This window comes from Bolinopsis microptera, chromosome 7 (assembly GCF_026151205.1).
Source record: "Bolinopsis microptera isolate Bmic1 chromosome 7, MBARI_Bmic_1.0, whole genome shotgun sequence".
NCBI lineage: Eukaryota > Metazoa > Ctenophora > Tentaculata > Lobata > Bolinopsidae > Bolinopsis > Bolinopsis microptera.
The window spans coordinates 12,628,772-12,648,567 of record NC_087078.1 but is presented as its reverse complement, the minus strand read 5'-3'; the positions used below and the strand labels follow the sequence as shown (position 1 = coordinate 12,648,567).

The 19,796-nt window shown below is 37.3% G+C and overlaps 1 protein-coding gene across 1 annotated transcript in view; it reads right to left on the bottom strand.

Annotated features, from left to right (window-relative positions):
* The window catches only part of LOC134817782 (paraplegin-like), a 52,884-nt gene extending 35,600 nt beyond the window's left edge, over window positions 1–17,284 (bottom strand). Inside the window, exon 1 of the mRNA XM_063827107.1 lies at window positions 17,263–17,284. The gene's annotated coding sequence lies outside the window, so the exon portion shown is untranslated. The remainder of the gene's footprint in view (window positions 1–17,262) is intronic.
* Between the last annotated feature and the right edge of the window lie 2,512 nt (window positions 17,285–19,796).

Genomic DNA, 19,796 nt, shown 5'->3' with positions numbered 1-19,796 from the left:
ACCAACTGTAGCGTAAGCAGACACTGTCTCGAAACTCCTCTTTGTTCAGAGTGTAGCCATACTGCTGAAGTGGCAATGTGTTAAGCCAACTGGACGCTCCCTTTTCTCTTGCTGTTAGTAGTGCTCTCTTAGACACCCCCCGCGCGTGAGGGCACGTTTTTGCTAGTAATTTGCGACATTACTTTATGGATATCGAATCTCGCGACTTCAACGAAGTGCCGGGGACAAGTTTTCAATAATTCATAAACTTTTCAGTTCCTATCGTTTTAAGCATCGTTAGGGCTTTCCCAGAAACTAACTCTCATCATCCTAGGATAATCATGTGTCGCACAGCACTTGTTTCAGTAGAGAGTGTACTCGCCTTTACGAGAGAATGACGTGTACGTTTCGGTCACCTGCGGAAAAAGGAAGTGAGATATCGAAAATCTGAGACAAACCCGATCGATAAAATCCTTTCAGGTAGGTGCTAGTCAAGATTTCATCTCTTTAGACATTAAGATGGCTTCAAACACCTCACAAAAAGTTTTCAAAAGTAAAATCTACTCGCGACTTACAAAACCACCATAAAACGTGCCCTCATAGATTTTTGAGGGCAAGTTTTTGAGGGCAAGTTTTTGAGCGCGCCGTGTGACTTTGTCTCAGCAACAGCGAGTATAGTTACAATCTCGCAACTATGAACAGACAAGGAAAATATTGTATTAATATCTGTCAAAGGAATTTAATGTATTTTAACAACTTGTTCTAATAATGCTAATAACTAATCGATGAACCACACAAATGGTCGGCCCGGTGTGAGTGTATAGTATTGATTGTGCTCTGAAATGGGGCGCTGTTATTGGTTAATACAGCGGCCAATCAGGATCGAGCTGGTTTGTGGCTGCAGTCCAAATTTAGGATCATATCTGATTAGGTACCTAATTAGTGATTATGCACTTTAAAGTAAGATTAACTCGGTATTCACAATCCACATTAAATCGCTACGAAGATGACGATCAGACCTCATTATTAAATCGCTACATGTTGCAAATCAGCTGATATTTGTAACTTTAAAAAATAATTGTAACTTATATATTTATACAGCTCCCCAGTTTAACAAGCATTCAGGATAGAAGAACCAGCAGCGGTTAATGACACTAAAACAGAAGTGGAGAACAGTAAGAACAGCAGAAAGAGTGGAGTGAGATAAATATCTTCTCTTTTTCTGCACTGGTTACTGATACTCAACAGTTATTCAAGAAAATTCTGGCCTGGGTTATGTTTTAAAATTAGATATAGCCAGGCCCATGTCAGTTTTGTTTATGATCTATTTATCATGAAAAATGATTGTGCTCGGAGTGATCTGGGCAAAAATTAGCTCGACCTCCACGGGGTATCGAACATGCGATCACCCCGCGGGGAGGTCGACGCTCTAACCTTCACGCCACTCGGGTGATGTACTGATTAAAATTGTGATGTCTATATAGTGCTTATTTGGCAGAAATTAGTACCGTATACAATCCTCAATTTCGAGTTTGACATGATTGTAATTGGGAAGTGGGAACATTAAACAACTCTTCTGCATTTAATTGGAACTGTCTGTACAGTGTACACGATAAAATACATTGGGTAATTACAGAGATTGTGTACAGTGCATTCGGGGGCTTAGCTTTTGACTGATTTATCTTCCGGACAGTTCTTGGAAGTTCAATTAAAACCAGTGCAGTAGAAGAGTAAACTTGCATGAGAGTTAAAATGGTACTATTATAATTTGTGTTGTCAGGTAAGATTTCAGTTTGCACTTTGATACATTGGTATGTGATTGATATGCTGATTACAGATTACTGATAAAGATTGTTACATGTACAATTCAGAAAAATGTGTACATCAAATGAGAGTCTAACTGTCTTCTCATTTAACCTCTTAACTGACAAGTGACATGTCAGAAACATGAGTCGTCTTATAATGATACAAACACTATATAATATAATTTTCACGTTTTTCAAGTAGTGAGTAGTCAGCTTGACCTTGATTGGTTGCAGACAATTGTTGATGTGGATTGTGAATACCGAGTTAATCTTACTTTAAAGTGAATAATAATCACCTAATCACTAATTAGGTACCTAATCAGATATGATCCTAAATTTGGACTGCAGCCACAAACCAGCTCGATCCTGATTGGCCGCTGTATTAACCAATAACAGCGCCCCATTTCAGAGCACAATCAATACTATACACTCACACCGGGCCGACCATTTGTGTGGTTCATCGATTAGTTATTAGCATTATTAGAACAAGTTGTTAAAATACATTAAATTCCTTTGACAGATATTAATACAATATTTTCCTTGTCTGTTCATAGTTGCGAGATTGTAACTATACTCGCTGTTGCTGAGACAAAGTCACACGGCGCGCTCAAAAACTTGCCCTCAAAAACTTGCCCTCAAAAATCTATGAGGGCACGTTTTATGGTGGTTTTGTAAGTCGCGAGTAGATTTTACTTTTGAAAACTTTTTGTGAGGTGTTTGAAGCCATCTTAATGTCTAAAGAGATGAAATCTTGACTAGCACCTACCTGAAAGGATTTTATCGATCGGGTTTGTCTCAGATTTTCGATATCTCACTTCCTTTTTCCGCAGGTGACCGAAACGTACACGTCATTCTCTTGTAAAGGCGAGTACACTCTCTACTGAAACAAGTGCTGTGCGACACATGATTATCCTAGGATGATGAGAGTTAGTTTCTGGGAAAGCCCTAACGATGCTTAAAACGATAGGAACTAAAAAGTTTATGAATTATTGAAAACTTGTCCCCGGCACTTCGTTGAAGTTGCGAGATTCGATATCCATAAAGTAATGTCGCAAATTACTAGCAAAAACGTGCCCTCACGCGCGGGGGGTGTTAGAGGAGGTGCCACATCTTTCAGCTATAACATTAAACTTGGCTTGGAGCTCGGAATTCTTCAAATTTTTTATCATTTCTTTCCCTGATTTGGTGAGGTTACTGGATGCAGTGTAAACTTCCTGTTGGTCCACTAAAATTGCCTTGAAGCTCGGTGGTGAGTAGCTTGGAAGCTGTGTACTCAGACTGGCATTCCTCGTGGGGTTTACCAATGCCCAATCCTCCCAATCTTATTGGTAGACTTAACACGTCCCTCTCTAAGTCTGAAATCTCCCTGCCCAGCATCTTTGGCAGAAGCTTTTTGTCTTATTTCATGTTCTAGCGGCTCCATGGCTTCAGAGATATGAGGAACAGTCCTTTGAACAAACTTCCATTGGTGTTGTATGCCAGAGATGTAGGCTGAATAGGCTGCTTGAGGCTCAGATTCTGCAATATCAGCTAGCATCTTGATGTCTTTGCACCACCCTTGGACCTTATCGGCAATGTACTGATCTTTGACACCTATATTGCCAAGTACTGCACCAAGATGCCTTGTGCCTGATGTTATTTGCATATTGAACTCTCCAAACAATGCCTTGGCCTGGTCGATCATCTGAGGGTCCTTCACTACTAGAATGCTTTTAGATGGGTTAGGAAAATAACCATACTTAGGTCCAACTTAGAGCAACTCCTTCCACCACTTATACACTGCCTCCAATTTCCCTCCAGCAGCACTATCATCGGCAAACCACACCTGTTTGATGATGTTTCTCAGGCGGTCGATAAGTGGCTTGGTGCTAAGAGCATATCCACCAGTGGCAATATTGTCTCCTTGAGTGAAACCTTCGCAGCTCTTGGTGATCACTCCCTTGCTGTTTGCCACATAAAGGTCTGTTGGTTCTCTGTAGGTGTTCTCAAAATATTTAGCAAGTGGTGGGCAAACATACTGCATGTTGTTGGTAGCAGCAGTCCTATTGAGAGCGTTGAATGCGTTGGAAGCATCCACTAACAAAATGGCTTCCGTGTCCTCATCATCGTGCACCTCTGCCATAGCATGTATTGCTGCCTCGATCCCCCCTTCATGGCCTTCAATATACAAAGTGGAATATTCCCAAATATTTTTAAAACTGGTAAAGTTATTCCTATTTACAAGAAAGACAATAAGGAATGTATTGAAAATTATCGGCCTGTATCAATATTACCTTTATTTGGAAAAATTTTCGAGAAGGTCATTTACAAACGGCTCTATAATTTCTTCACATCTAAAGGTGTACTAACAGACTCGCAGTTTGGATTTAGAAACAGGCACGTAGCCAGGGGGGGGGGCTAGGGGGGCGGCAGCCCCCCCCCCGGAAAAAATCGAACCCCAGAAAAAAGATAAGCCCCCTAGTCCCCATGGTCGCCTGGTAACTGGGCTGTGTTTATGACTGCAGTCAGTCAAAGATTTGAACTGTGGATTAGTAAATATATGTCATTAAATCCAAGCAAACGTTCTAGAAGACTTCTATAATTATAGTCAATAGTGTCCCCTAGACCGTAGGAAATGTAAAAATCTTAAGACGATGAGGCCTGAGTAAGTCGTAAATTCTGATTGGAGAATGCAGATTGCTGTTGTGAAGTTACCAAATTTACGTGAGTACTTGATTCTTTTCAATCCCAGTTTATTGCTGTCCTACAAATTTCTTTAATGCCAAATGTCGTCTAAAACACCCTGTTTCGCAAAAAAATTTCGGGGGGCTGCGCCCCCCTAGCCCCCGCCAAGGGGCTCCGCCCCTGGACCCTGCTGGGGGCTGCGCCCCCAGACCCCTGCCACAGCTTGCTCGCTTCGCTCGCTGCGCAGCTTGATTGGACGCGTCGGCTCGCTTCGCTCGCAGACAGCCCCCCTCAAAGAAAAATCCTGGCTACGTCCCTGTTTAGAAAAGGCCATTCTACCGCCCATGCTCTACACAAATCTATAGACTCTGTTACAAAGTCACTGGCTAGCAATAAACATGTCCTAGGCATATTCATTGACTTGAGCAAAGCCTTTGACACCCTTGATCACAATATTCTTCTAAGCAAGCTAAATTCCTATGGTATTAGGGGCACAGCACTAACTTTACTAAAAAGCTACTTGACTAACAGAAAGCAGTATGTGATGTATAACGATGTACCATCAGAAACAATGGATGTGGAATTCGGGGTTCCTCAAGGGTCAATTCTAGGGCCATTACTCTTCTTACTGTATATGAACGATATAGTAAACTGTTTTTCAGACAGTGAAGTGAAATTTGTACTTTATGCTGATGACACTAATATCTTCATATCAGGACCGTCTAGAGAAGCAACATACAAAAAAGCCAACTCAGTGCTTAAACATGTCTCGATTTATATGAAATGTAATCTACTTCATATCAACATGTCAAAATGCTGCTACATCCATTTTAAACCTGCCTCTGAATATGATGACACTTGTGCACGGACTAGACCATTTGCTACCCTGCTAGATGAATCTAGATCAATATTCATCAATGGTAAGGTTATCACTAAAGTCAAGGATACCAAATTTTTAGGTGTTGTTAAATAGATAGTAAGCTAAACTGGTCTGCTCACATGCACTACATCCGTAAAAAACTGAGGTCCATGACTGGTGCAATCTGTAGAATTCGGCACTCGATACCTGCTGAACTATATTTAAAAATATATAATGCTCTATTTGAATCACATCTAAGTTATGGTATAAGTGTTTGGGGAGTTGTCCTCAAAGAACGGTCAAATGATAGTCTTTTTATCACACAGAAGCACTGTATAAGAATCCTTTTTGGTGATCTCGACTCATATCTAGATAAACAATCAACATGTGCAAGAACTAGACCATATGGCATGCAAATACTAGGCCATAAACATTTTGAAAAGGAGCATACGAAACCCATTTTTAATAGGTTAAAAATTCTTGCGGCTCAAAGCTTGTACAAATATCACTGTATTTTAGAATTCTCTAAGATTATCAAGTACCACTGCCCATACTCCCTTTATGAGGCTATCAACATTTCAAACCCTGCAACGAGTCTAACAGTTATTCTTCTAAATAAATCAAATACCTTTTTGTTTAATGCAGCCAAGCTTTGGAACACTGTTCATAAAAAATTTTAACTTCAAGCAATTGTCTAGAAACTTCCATTAACTTGATAAAATTGAGAACGAAAGCACTATTAATACAATCACAGGCTGCTGACTTAAAAGAGACTTGGACTCCAAACAATTTTAAGTTACAGTAATTTAATCTAATTGCAGCGGCACATAACATAATTTAAACTATTGCTATCATTATTGTACTACAGACTGAAAATATCTCAGATCTATTTTGGGCTTTTTTAACAACTTGTAGTTGTAATTCTTAAATATTAGATATCCTAATTTATAACTTTTTAATCAGAGTGAATTAATAATTGATATTTGATAATTTATTTATTTGATAGTTTAGTCTGATATTGATATTAATATTGATTATATTGATATTGTTATTATTGAATGAAGCTAACTCCAGACATAAACAATACTACTTCTATTAACAAAGGGACTTGGAGTATAAACGACCAATTTTGCATAATTGTCTTTCCAACCAAGAATACAGGAGGCAAGGGTGGGTGCGTAATCTTTATGGTCTGCACTCTCAGATCCTGTATCACCCTGGATTCATTTCGACGTATTTTTGGTAAAAGTATACATATACTTTCTGGTCACTCTCTTGCTACTCCAAGTCCCCTAAGATATATGGTCTAAAGTTTGCACTAGTTATATATATAAAATACGTTTTTGTCTGCTTTAACTGATACTAAATAAAATTGTTGTTTTCTTGAAATTGTTGTTTTCTTGAAGTGGTCCAGCATTCTTCTGAACATCTTTTTTTAATACCATCATCACACACTTCCCAATAATCCGTCTCAGGATCTCACCAATACCAATTGGTCTTAGGCCTGGACATTTATCTAAGGGGACAAGCCTACCAGCTGTGAGCACTGCTATTGATTTGAAATCTACATCTTCAGTACATACACGCCTGGCTAATCTGGCAATTGCTTCAGCGACAAGCTCTCCCAGGTCAATATCCTTAACTATCTAGCCATCTCCAAGCCGACCAATCACACAAGATTGCCCAGTTTGATGTATCAAACTTTTGTTTTTATTAGTTCCATACGACCAATAATTGGTCGTTCACACGCACATAATTTCCAATTAGCAAATAAATAGTTTTTCTGCCGCGCTAGTTTTTTATGGTCGTATGGCGACTGAACGACCATATTTTAACTATCTAGCAAGTGCCGCGCTAGTTTTTTTTGGTCGTATGGCGACTGAACGACCATATTTTAAATTTGGCGCCAAATCTAGCTAGTTAAAATTGGTCGCCCGATTTGACCAAATTTACTATATAAATCCGCAATTCTGTAAAAACAAGTTCAGTTGTCATGGTGACGACCAAAACTGGGACAAACAATCCCTCTCCAGCTATAGTGTCTGGTGAATGGTGATAATATAAAGCGGTATTTTAAACTTTAGCATTCAAAATTGTATGGATTCAAGTTGGTTCCTTTAGTCTAGATTCATTTAGAAAATTCTCGAAGTTCGAGTGGTACAGTATTATTAGGGTTTGGCTTAAGGAAGCTTCACATCGACCGATTTTCACAAATCAATTTAATATTGTAGCTACAGCTGTCATTATCCTTTACCATAATTACCTTTTAATTCCCAGGATGTGCTCATGAAATCATCTTGAACAGTGCAAGTGGGAGGGAGGTGAGTCCAGCCACATACAGGGAACTCATATGTTCTAGGTGAAGTAAGCTTTGCATCCTAGAATCATCTAAGACCACAGTGCTAGTGTAAACACCAACAGTACTTTATAAGTGCATTTTCAATTTGCTTGCTCCCGCAATGTATTGCAACTCACCATTTGGTTTCACAGTTGTTACATTTCGCCTGGACGTTGTAGCATCAACAATTAATATCGTTTGCTTACAAGCGACGTGTCTAAAGCAAGCTTCAGATTCACAAGTCGCTCACAAAATATCAGCATAATGCCGAAGTCACTTCTAGAGTGACGTATCAAGCAGTATACTAATGTACCAAAACGTGGCCCTCAATCGATGTAACGAGTTGAGGGGCACATGTTTAATCACGGTGGTGGACTATATAAACTGCTTGAAAAATATATCCTTGCGTTTCAAATAAATCAAAGAATTATCAGAAATTTTTTATCTAATTTCAAAATTTACAATTTCATACTCATCTGGTAATTATTTCAATGGATACACTAAGCACTGTTATACTCTAGATGATTCTAGGATACGAAGCTTGCTCCCCTGCACGTGGCTAGACTCACCTCCCTCCCGGATCCCTCTGGAGAAACTAATAATACTGACACTTAACCATCGGTATCATATGACATATATCACTTACTGTGCCAGTTTATCAAACGCACTCACTGCCTAGTAATAAGTTTCTGAATGTAATAATGTACCATTAGTCGTGAAACTGAAGACATGTCGTCTCATTTCACGACTACTCAATTAACTTGAAGTTTAATTGTTTATGATAGACACACCGAGACTGATATCACTCTCACGAGGCTGAGCCAGCCGAAGGCTGGCAAGGCCGAGATTGAGAATGACTTCACTCTAACGAGGCCGAGCCAGCCGAAGGCTGGCAAGGCCGAGTGTGTAAAAACGACCATCAAAAACGCCATAGGCGACCATTTCAAACTAATCTTGACCTGGGCAAGCTCTTGGGATTTATTAAATGCACTACAACACAGGATGTGCTGCCAGCACTCTGAATCTACTAGTGTTGGTCCACCTGATCCTGATGTCAGCTTAGCAGCCTTTTTCACTAACATTGAATCGATGGCTTCAAAGATAACTTCTTCGACTGCCACTTTGTTACCTGTGATCAAAATTTCATCTGCTGCATTCATAGCAGAGGGATGCTTTTCCTTTAGCTGTCCAATAACCGTTTCATCAACATCCAACAGTCCACCACTTTGACGATTTATGAGACTGGTTGCTGCTGAGACTTTGCCATGGATCATGAGCTGTGCAAACTTGGTAGCAAGGGATCTCTCCTGGGCTTTACGTGTTTCTTCAAGTCGTTTCTGAATCTCACACCCTTCACTGATTATAGCGTTCAAGTCCCCAACTTTCCATAACTTGAGCCTTTTATCAAGATAGATGTTGTGATCCTTTGCACGAGAGTTTTTAGATGGTTTTTGCAGCATCATAGGAATGAAGATAAATAGTAATCTCAACGCTATACTCTCCCATTCTGTCTTGTCATTAAACAGGTTGAGTAATCTGCTTACTTCAAAAATGAAGGCGTTGCCCACTTTGCCCCGTGGCACTAGGAACATGTTCTTGGTCCATTTCATAATTTCACTGTAGGCTAAATCAGCAATGAAACTAATAAATCAATGAAACTAATAAATCAATGTTTTAGCTCATTTTACAAAGTCAAATATTTAAAACAATTAAAATTGTATAGTGCTCAATTTGTAAATGACTAGTTGATCTTTGCTATTGGAAGTTTGTCAAGGACTGGCAGCTAGCGGGGCAAGGAATGCACGGGCTTAGGGGCTTTTGTGCACACCAGAACACTAGCTCGGTAGATTTTTGGAAACTAGAAGGACTGAAAACTAAAATTGTTTTTGATGGAGGCTGAGGCATGTTTTTGAGAGGGACGGTATAATAGCTTGTGGTAACAACTGGCCTTTACTTTAATAGGATGAAGTTTTAGTTTTAGGACAGGAAGAAGGCATTAAGAAGATTTGCTCTTTGTTTACAAGGCAGAATATAAGCAATGTTGGTTATAATATGTATCAATATCTAGATCTTCGTTTATCAATTTTCACTAAATGGGTTTAAAATTTTAATAGGGAGGGAAATTCATCAACTTTATTAAGTACCTATCAAAAATAAATCTTATATCAATGTAATATATTAAAAATCATAATCCTAAGTCTAATAATAAATCTGTTAAAAACACTTTCTCACTACACTGCGCTCACACACGTTAGTAAGACAAAGGAAAATGCACACCCAGCTAATTTTCAATTTCAAGATAATCATTTTGGATGTGTGGACCCTAGGGTAGACTTAATGTCAAAATTTAGATTAGAGCATTCGAAATCTTTGTTTGTCCAATCAAGATCAGCATGGTTATGCTGGTTGACGAGCAGTGATTGCTTCATCCTAGACTTCAGGCAGGCCACACTTAGACAGTAGTCACGTATACCAAGCTTAGGCACAATTACGTTCCAAATACGAGTCGTTCTGCTATTGAAGTTGTCAGGGGGGTCTGCTTGGCTTAGTATAAGGGTGGGTTTCCTACTTGAGCAGGTGAAATTTTCATGGAGGGAAATCGGAGCACGGAATTTCATGATTTTATAGAGCTCAAGGAAACAATGGTAAGTGTACAGGTTTTGGACGGCAAGTATTCCGTGTTCCTTGAACAAAGGTTTCGTGTGCTCTTTCAAGAAAAATTTTTTGTTCAGATTTTGGTTGCCAAACGGTCGAGCACGAGCACAGGTCTTAAATTTATCTAGGTATGCCTCCCTGTCGCCAAACAGTACCCTGAGACAATATTTTTGTGCTTTGAATACAGAACTTATACGAGTTTTGGCTGCCCCACCCCAAACCGTGATACAATAGGAGAGGTGTGATTCAAATAGAGTGTAATACAACTGGCGGTGTAAGAAATCTGGGAGGGAGCAGCGTAGGCGGCAGAGAGTTGATGTTGCATGGCTGAGAGAGCGCCTAAGTGATTTTATATGTTCTTCCCAGGTTAGCTTTTCATCGATGACGACTCCCAGAAACTTAGCAGATGCAACTTGTTTTATTGGAAAGTTATCAATGGTTAGAGTATATTCAGAATTATTGTCAGTCTGGGAGGACGATGCTGGTTTAAAGTGAATGAAACAGCATTTAGACAAGTTGACATGGAGTTTGTTTGCTCGCATGTAGGAATATAAACTAGCTAAAAGAGAATTACCACGCATATATGCCTCCTTTTTAGATTTCCCAGTCACAAATATATTGGTGTCATCAGCGAAGGTGACAAATGATCCCAAACTGGAGCTGTTGGCGATATCATTAATATATAGGAGAAATAAGAGAGGTCCAAGAATCGAACCCTGAGGGACTCCAAACTGTATTTTCAAGGCGTCAGATTTCTCACCAACAACTTCAGTATATTGTGATCTATTTGTTAAGTAACTTTTTATAAGATCATTTGCCACCCCACGTATCCCATAGCCCTGTAATTTGACAAGTAATGTACCATGATCTATTGTATCAAAAGCTTTGCTAAGGTCTATGAATATGCCTAAGACATGATGCTTAAGTTTTAGAGATTCAGTTATAAGGTTTACTGAGTGATTAACTGCATGTGAAGTAGAGTGTGACTGCCTGAAGCCAAATTGTGTTTTAGATATTATACCCTGTGAGCTAGCAAACGAATATATTCTTGAGTAAATGATCTTTTCAAAGATTTTACCAAATATAGAGAGAGTAGAGATTGGGCGGTAGTTTTCTATCTCTTCAGGGTTTCCCTTCTTAAATACAGGAGTTATTCTACCAGTCTTTAGAACGTCGGGGAACGTGCCATTAGACATTAAGATGTTGATGTATCGACTAAGGATCGGTGTAATTACGTGAGATGATCTTTTGATTACACTAACAGGAATATCACTTGCTTTTCCATTTTCAAATCCTTTTATTATTTCCGTTATCTCATAGTAATGATCCAGAATCTCTTGAAACTTTTAAAATAGTACCATGTGATAGAAAATCATGCGTTACATGCTTAAACCGCCTTTCCTTCGACAACTTCTACACTAATTGCACTACAAACTCTACTTTCCTCATTGACTTTAACGGATCATGTCAAACGAAGAATTGCATCTACTTGATAAAATGCTTGCATAAAGATTGTAAATATCAATACATTGGGCACACGATCAATTCAATTGCTTCTAGAATAAGCCAACATAAATCTACTATAAAACTTGGCGGAGGCTGCAAAATACTTCGTGATCACTTCACTAAAATTCATAGCACTGAAAACATGGCTATCATGCCGATTAAACTCTTACCTAATAATACTACATTGAAAGAAAGAGAAGATATTGAAGAAGCTTGTATGTTGCAGTTAAATACAGTTTTCCCATATGGTCTCAACGTTCGTGTTAAAAAGAAGAACATACTAGATGCCTGCAATATTGTGATGAACTCCAAAACAACGATTTATAGTCAGTTCGATATAGTTAAAATAAATAGACATTCACGTGGAGGTAGATTCATTAGTAATATAGTAAGTGAAAGACAAGAATTTGATATCGATGTATTTTATGAAGATTTGCTGGATGATGATAAAAAGATTGATATGCATGATATTCGTACTAATCTATGTAATCTTAAAAAGAAACAACTTAAGTTAGTATATATTAAAGCTATATCTTATATTAATAATTTTAATAGTAGTATAACGACATGTAGATTTCATAAAATTCTTTTAGTTAAAGATTTATCATGGTTTTACCTTACAAGAATGGGTTTAGCGTGTAAGAATAATAGTAAATCAAATTCTTTTATTGTAGTTAATTATGTTAATAAATTTGTCGAGTATATTGATTTTCGAAAGATATTTAAAATGGAACAAGTTACCAAAGCTGCACCATTCAAGTCAAAGTATCATCAGCAACCTACATTGTCCTACAAATACCCTCCAACAATCAGATCTAAAGTACTTAACTACAAAAAAGTATATAATGAAGCTAACATTGACTCAGAAACATTGAAATGTAATTGTGTATCAAGTCGTTATACAGACCCTACTCATAAACATGTCATTACAGGAGAGCTATCAATGATCAGTAATGATAAACTTCGTAATCTCCTAATGAAAGGATTAAATTATAGAGACCAAGCTAAACCATGTACTGAAAAAGCTTTAAAATCAGTAAAGACGGCACTCAAAAGCTATTGCGATAAATTGTCTAATTTATGGCATAAACCTATAGAAGAGTTTCAAGAGTGGAAAACACTAATCATAGAGCAAGTGAAAATTCAACTGCAAGGAGCTAAACCATATCCCTATTATTCAGTATTGTCAGATGTTGGTGTCTTAGCAGATTTAGATGAGCTTCATAAAGATTTTGTATTGGTTCCTACCGACAAAGCCAAAAATAATATTACTATTGTTTGTAAAAAGTTCTATATTAGTATGATTGAAAAGGAATTATCATCGAATACATTTACTAAAGTTAATCGTTCAGAAGATGATATAATTAATGAGCATAAAGCATTCTTACTTAAACATCGTATTAAATTTGATGAAGATAATAGTAAATTACCTTATTTATATATTACACCAAAACAGCATAAAAAGCCAGTCGGAGTTAGATATATAACGTCTGGTAGTGGAAGTAGTTTACAACAATTATCAGTCTATCTTAGCATTTGTATTAAATCTATGCTTCACTCAGCTAAAAATAAATCTATATATGATAATAAATTTCACGTTAGAAATGATTATTTTGTTATTGATAATAATGAACCTATCTTAGATTTTCTTAGTAATGATAATACCCAGAAGGGTTTAAAGTCTGTCAGTACATATGATTTTTCAACTTTATATACATCTATTCCTCATATTCAATTGAAGGATAATCTTCGTATGTTTGTAGAAAGAGTATTTGATTTTAAAGATAAGTCTTATATTATTCCTAATCTTTATACTAAGAAGGCCTATTTCTCTGACAATGTTAGTAAAAATAAAGTTCAGTTTTCTAAAGATACACTTTTGGAATGTCTTAATTATTTGATTGATAATTCTTATGTTACTTATCAGGGTCAAATTTATAGACAAGTTATTGGAATACCAATGGGTACCAATGCAGCACCACAAATAGCTAATGTTTATTTACATGTTTACGAATATAAATATATTAAACTTTTGATAGAAAAAGGGGATACAGAAAATTTAAAAAGATTAAAAGACACATTTCGTTATCAAGATGATTTGATAGTTTTTAATGATTTCAATTTATTACAGAATGTATTAGAAGATATTTATCCTAAGGAAATGATAGTAAATAATACTAATATTTCGGCTCGTAAATGTTGCTATCTAGACTTAAACATTAGTATTTATCAAGGGAAGTTTAGAGTGACATTATATGATAAAAGAAAAGATTATAATTTTAAAGTTATATCTTATCCGTTTTTGGATGGAAACGTTCCAAATAATTTGTCTTATGGAATATTTATTTCTCAATTAGTACGATTAGCCAGAATTAATTCGACACTTAAGGGTTTTAAAAATTGTGTTACCGAACTTTTAGGTAAATTGGTTGCACAAGGATTTAAGTTAGCTGCATTGCGCAACAAGTTTGTCAAGTTTTATAAATCAAGATTAAATATTTGGGGTAAATATGGTAGTGATATTTATGATGAATTTATTGAAATGTTTCAATCACCTAATATTATTTTGTAATTTGTATCGACATATATCGTTTTTCAGTTATGTAAGTTACCTAATATCTATTAATTATTCTAGTATTTGTGATTAATTTGTATTGATTTATTATTTGTGACTTATAAATTAGTAACAATTATATTACCGTCTAAAAAAATTTTTGTCGAAAATTTATTTTATGAAGTCTAAAAAAATTTTTGTCAAAAATTTATTTTATGAAGGAGTAAGTTGTCAAAAGATGCGCATTTGTATATTCATTTATTGCTTGTTTAATTTGTTTTTTGTGTTTAATTTACGATTATTTGTGTTTGAGATTCTGTGATTAAATTTATTTTGTTGATTGTAATGTTGTGATATTGCATAATTTATTGTAAATGTAGCATATGTTTCAGAAAATTATGTAATGTAATGCGATGGAAGTTCTTTAAGCTGGCAATTCCAGTCCAAACCCTGGAAACATGACATAAAAGATTCGGTTTTACTTCTTTGAATGAAAAGCACTAATAAGGTGTACAGTCTTCTAACATAATCGATTTTTCATTAGTCTTTCCAAGGAAATCATAGAATGTTTTTATAGGGAGAATTGGTAAACCAGAGGCCTCACTGCTACTAAGTGTTTCATTGAGCTTAGGGGCAATAGAAACAAAGTAAGAGTTGAATCCATTGGCTATGACTCTACGATTCATGATTCGTTCGTTGTTTATGATAAAGGGAGGCTTAGTTTGCTTCTTTTTCTTGCCCCTGAGCTCATTGATTATCTGCCACGTTTTTTTGCTGTTTTCTATATTTTTATGGATTTCATTGCAGTAGTACGATCGTTTGGCGACCTTGATAATACTTTTAAGCATTCTTCGGTAGTCACTGAAGACTTTATAGAGCAGTACATTACCCTCAGGGTTTCTATTTGTTACAGTGCTTGACCAGTCTCTACAGAGTTCATGTTTTCTTTCAACTGAGACAATGACTCCATCGGTAATCCACGGGTTGAGTTTGGGAGTCCTTTTGGTAACATTTGGTACATCAAGCTTACAGTGTTTATCAAGTGTTTCATTGAAGCAGTCCAAGAACTCATTGAAGTTTACCGAGGGAGTCAAGTCATTCACCTTCACCTCGAGTTCATTAACAAAATTAGTGAGTTTGGAACTTGAATAATCATAGTAGCGAACATGTTTAAGTTTTTCATTACTGTTTTCGGTAGGAATTGACGTGAAGGTGAATATAAAGGCATGGTCACCAATCCTATCATTCAATACACCGGAGAGAAGTACATGATCTATCTCTGATGTGAGGATATTGTCAATACATGAGTTTTTACAGTTAGGACGGAAGTGGGTAGCAAGTGATATAGTAGGATACATATTGTTACGAAGTAACGTGTCCTCAAATAGCTGGCTGGAGGTTTGTACATTGAGGAGGTTAGAGTTAAAATCGCCAAGAATATGGAACTTTTTACCAGCCAACTGCTTAGATATATCCTCAAGAGTTTGACAAAAGGTCTCACTACAGCCATTTGGAGGACGATAAGCAACCCCATATGTCAGTTTATCACCCGAGCTAAGAGTAATTTCAACAAATAAGCACTCAATATCTTTTGTACAGTGAGATAGATTTTCGATTACTACAGCATTCAGGCGATCAGAGACATATAAGGATACTCCTGTTCCTTTTTTCTTATCAGGGAATGGTACTTGACAAAATGTTGTATAGGAGGGGATTTGGTATAAGCCTTGTTGGCTTGGATCGATGTTGGTCTCAGCCAATCCAATGACATCAAAATTACACGGGAGGGTCTTATGTTCTATTAAAAAGCTGTCAAAATTACTAGCAAACCCATCTATATTGCAAAACAGAGCGGGCAGATAAGCAGAATTTTTATTTTTCTCAGGAAAAAGTTTGCTGATTGAGTTTGCTAGTTCTTGTTTTGTGTAACGCTTACAGTCTTCAAGTATTGAAGAGAATTTAGCTATGGTGACATCTTCCTGGTTGTTTGTATCATAGAATTTATCTGAATCATCATATCTTTGGCTGCTTGGAAATGGGCAATACCTATCTTCTATTGTACTACAGCAATCACTGCACATCCATAGACCGTTTTTGCTTGTAAATTTCGCGGATCTGAAGCACTTAGTATGAACAACTTTGCTGCAATTTTCACATTCTAAGAGTGGCTGGCCAATATTAATGTATTTACTACAGGGGTCGCACACATCTTTAATAAGTTTCATAATCATGATAAACTAAGTGGGATAAACTCCCACTGGTCGGGTGGCCTTCCTTTGTCTTACTCCAGCATTGGATATCTCACTTAGAGAAGCATAATTACCCCATTTAACTACTTTAACTAGCTTAGCCGGTTTCTTCTCTAGGGCCTTACAATTCTTACATACCCACATTACTTCTGAGTGTTGCCCAAGTTTTTCAAAAGTTTTTTGTGCATACAACACTTAGCTTAGTATGATATCATTTTTCACAGGGACCATCACACTTAACGCATTCGAAGCCGGTGACATCATGAGAGCATTTACCACATGGATACACAACAGAAGGGGCATCAGGGTTGCTTCCATTTCTGATTGGAGCCTCAACTGGGCTATGATTGTTAGAAGTTCCTACTTCAACAGAATGATATGTTTCTACTACTTTTACTGAGTCTACTACTTGGGATTGAGATTTATTTGACAAGGGTTTTTCTAATCTGACTTGACGTTTAATTGACAAAGGATTTTCTGATCTGACTTGAGTTTTAATTGATAAGGGTTTTTCTGGTCTGATGTGATGTCGAAGTCCGTACCTTGAAGAAGATGTGAATGGTTTCTAGTCATTAGGAATTGAGGAAGACATATTAGGAATTAGAAAGCCGAATTAGGTGACATATTAGGTGACATGAGTTCATTGGACATACCTCAATAAATGTAATAGATTTGTAGGGGTTGTAATTAGTTTAAATCTCATTGCCCCATAAACAGTCCACCCAGAGCCTTCTCTTCATCTGCTCCAAGATTATGGAACAATCTTCCTCAAGAAATCACGAAATGTGTAAACATCAAGGACTTTAAGGGAAAACTTAAAGCTCACCTGTTTATAAAGTCGTTTGATTTGTACTGAGTAACTAATCCTTTATTGAAGGTTAAAATTTATTTAAAATGTAGGTTAAAAATAACAGGTCAATTTCACGCTTTAAATTAAATTATTTTAGGCTATTAGTTTTCAAGGATTTTTGGGCAACATTTAAGATAATAATCTTTTTTTTTGCGTTTCACTGTGTCTGCCAACAAAATTGTAGTGTAGGTCGGAAAAGGAGGCTCTATCCTGGGACACCAACATTTTTTGGGTTGGCACCCGGGAGAAAGCTGCCTCATTCTTTGTATTTTGTCTCAAGTACTAGAGCATCTTTTCTTCTCTTTTTTACTGTCTCTACTTTTATGTTGCCCAGATTGTTTGGTATGACTGTATTGGATTTTCAGATATAATCCTTATCATCAGTTACTGTTCTGCAGTAAACTTCTTCAATCAATTTTTATTGTATATTGGAAACTTCAGATTGTTTGTATATTTGGAGTCTATAGAATTTCTATGGATTTTTTAAGGAATTTTTATTGAGTTTTTATAGAATTTCTAATATATCAGGGAATTCCATTTTTATAAACCTGATTTTTAAATTTGTTAGGCTGTTGAGTTTCATACTGCGATTTCTTGTAGTCATTATCCTTTCCTCTAGTCCTCTGTTAGAAAACCTGCTAACCCTTCTTGGATATCTGCTTGTTAGGTGCATCTGCCTTATTTTACAGTTTTTATCGCCTGTTTTCTGAACAGTTTCTTGTTCCACCTCCGTCTAAGGCAAAGATGCACACTTTCGTTAATTTAAGTGTCATTTACAGCTGTGCATAAGGGTTAAATTTAAATTATTTAACCTTTTGGTGCTGTATAAAAATAACATTAATTTATTATTATTATTATTATAGTGTATGTACATCTTTTGACCATTGTTAATGATCTGGCCCGGCGCGCGCTACTTCGTAGCTCTTGCCATCGAGAAGAAAGCGGCGCGCGCTACTTCGAAGAAATTTAGACGAGTAACATCCGTCAAGTACATTTTACTAGCCAGCTTCTTTACTAGTCTTTCATCTTCACCACCCATTCCGGCATTCCGCCAGACGTTGAGAAAACTAACGGCGTGAAGCTTCCTTTCTCTACTTCCAGGATCCTTGCATGCATTGTAACACCGTTTTTTCTCATTTTGCACGTATGGGGTGACAATTTACAAATCATAGTTAAAGGTTGCAAGCCAACGTTTTGGGTAAATATGCTTTTCACGGAAACAAAAATACATACCGAATACAAGCTTGAGTTGTAATTACCTGGAATTGCCTTCGGCGGCGCGCGCTTTGCGCGCGAAAAGTGGCATGCAACGTATGTCAACTGGAGACCTAAGGCTATATCATAATCATAAACATAGCCTGACGAATTTTAACCCTCTCAAACGCGCAAGTAAGCGCTTTTTTGTAGCGCGATACACTTCTGGGTCGCACCGCGCATCAAATAATTCTTCTCGCAACTTCGGTAGATCGGCAAAATACACCAATGGGCCTCACCGAGCTGCGAAGGATTGTAGCGCGATGCGTTACTGTGCCGCGCCGCGCACTCAATAAGGCTTCTCACAGCGACATCGGCTAGATCGGCGAGATGCGCTATTGTGCCGCGCCGAGCTGCCATGAATTGACATCGTCAATTAAGCGAAGGATTGACATCGTGAGTCAAGCGCATTTAAACGATTTTACATTCAAATAATCATATTTTACAATCTAACTCAGTGCGCGGCTCTTGTAACGTATACGTCACTTCTTTCCAATTAGTAGTTGGAGTGCAACGATTACGTAATTCATAATTGCTGGTCACATGCGCTCTAACATTCGATGAGCATCCGCACTTTTTTCAGGTCGATGGAAATCGTAATTCACTCAGCCCGAATAAAGATTCGACAAAATGACAAGTTGAGCGCAGCTGACAGCTTAGCAAAAGTTGGAAATGGTCGGAAACAATTTGCAATTGTTGTCCACTCACGATTATTTGGAATTGGGCGGATAAAGATTATTAATCGCTCTACACTCAACTCACAACTTGACCATTGTTAATGATCTGGCCCGGCGCGCGCTACTTCGTAGCACTTGCCGAGAAGAAAGCGGCGCGCGCTACTTCGAAGAAATTTAGACGAGTAACATCCGTCAACTCACAACTGTCACGTAACTTTTTTAACCTAACCATGTGCTTTCGCGCCACCCGCCCAAAAAACTTTATTGGTAGGGGCCTAAGTTTGGAAGTAAAAGAAATAAAAGTTTTAGTTTTCAACAGAATGTTCGTCTTGTAAAACTAAATTTAAAGTTAGCTCCCAAGGAGCACAATTTGGGGCAAGGTACAGCTTTGACAGTAGATTTTAAA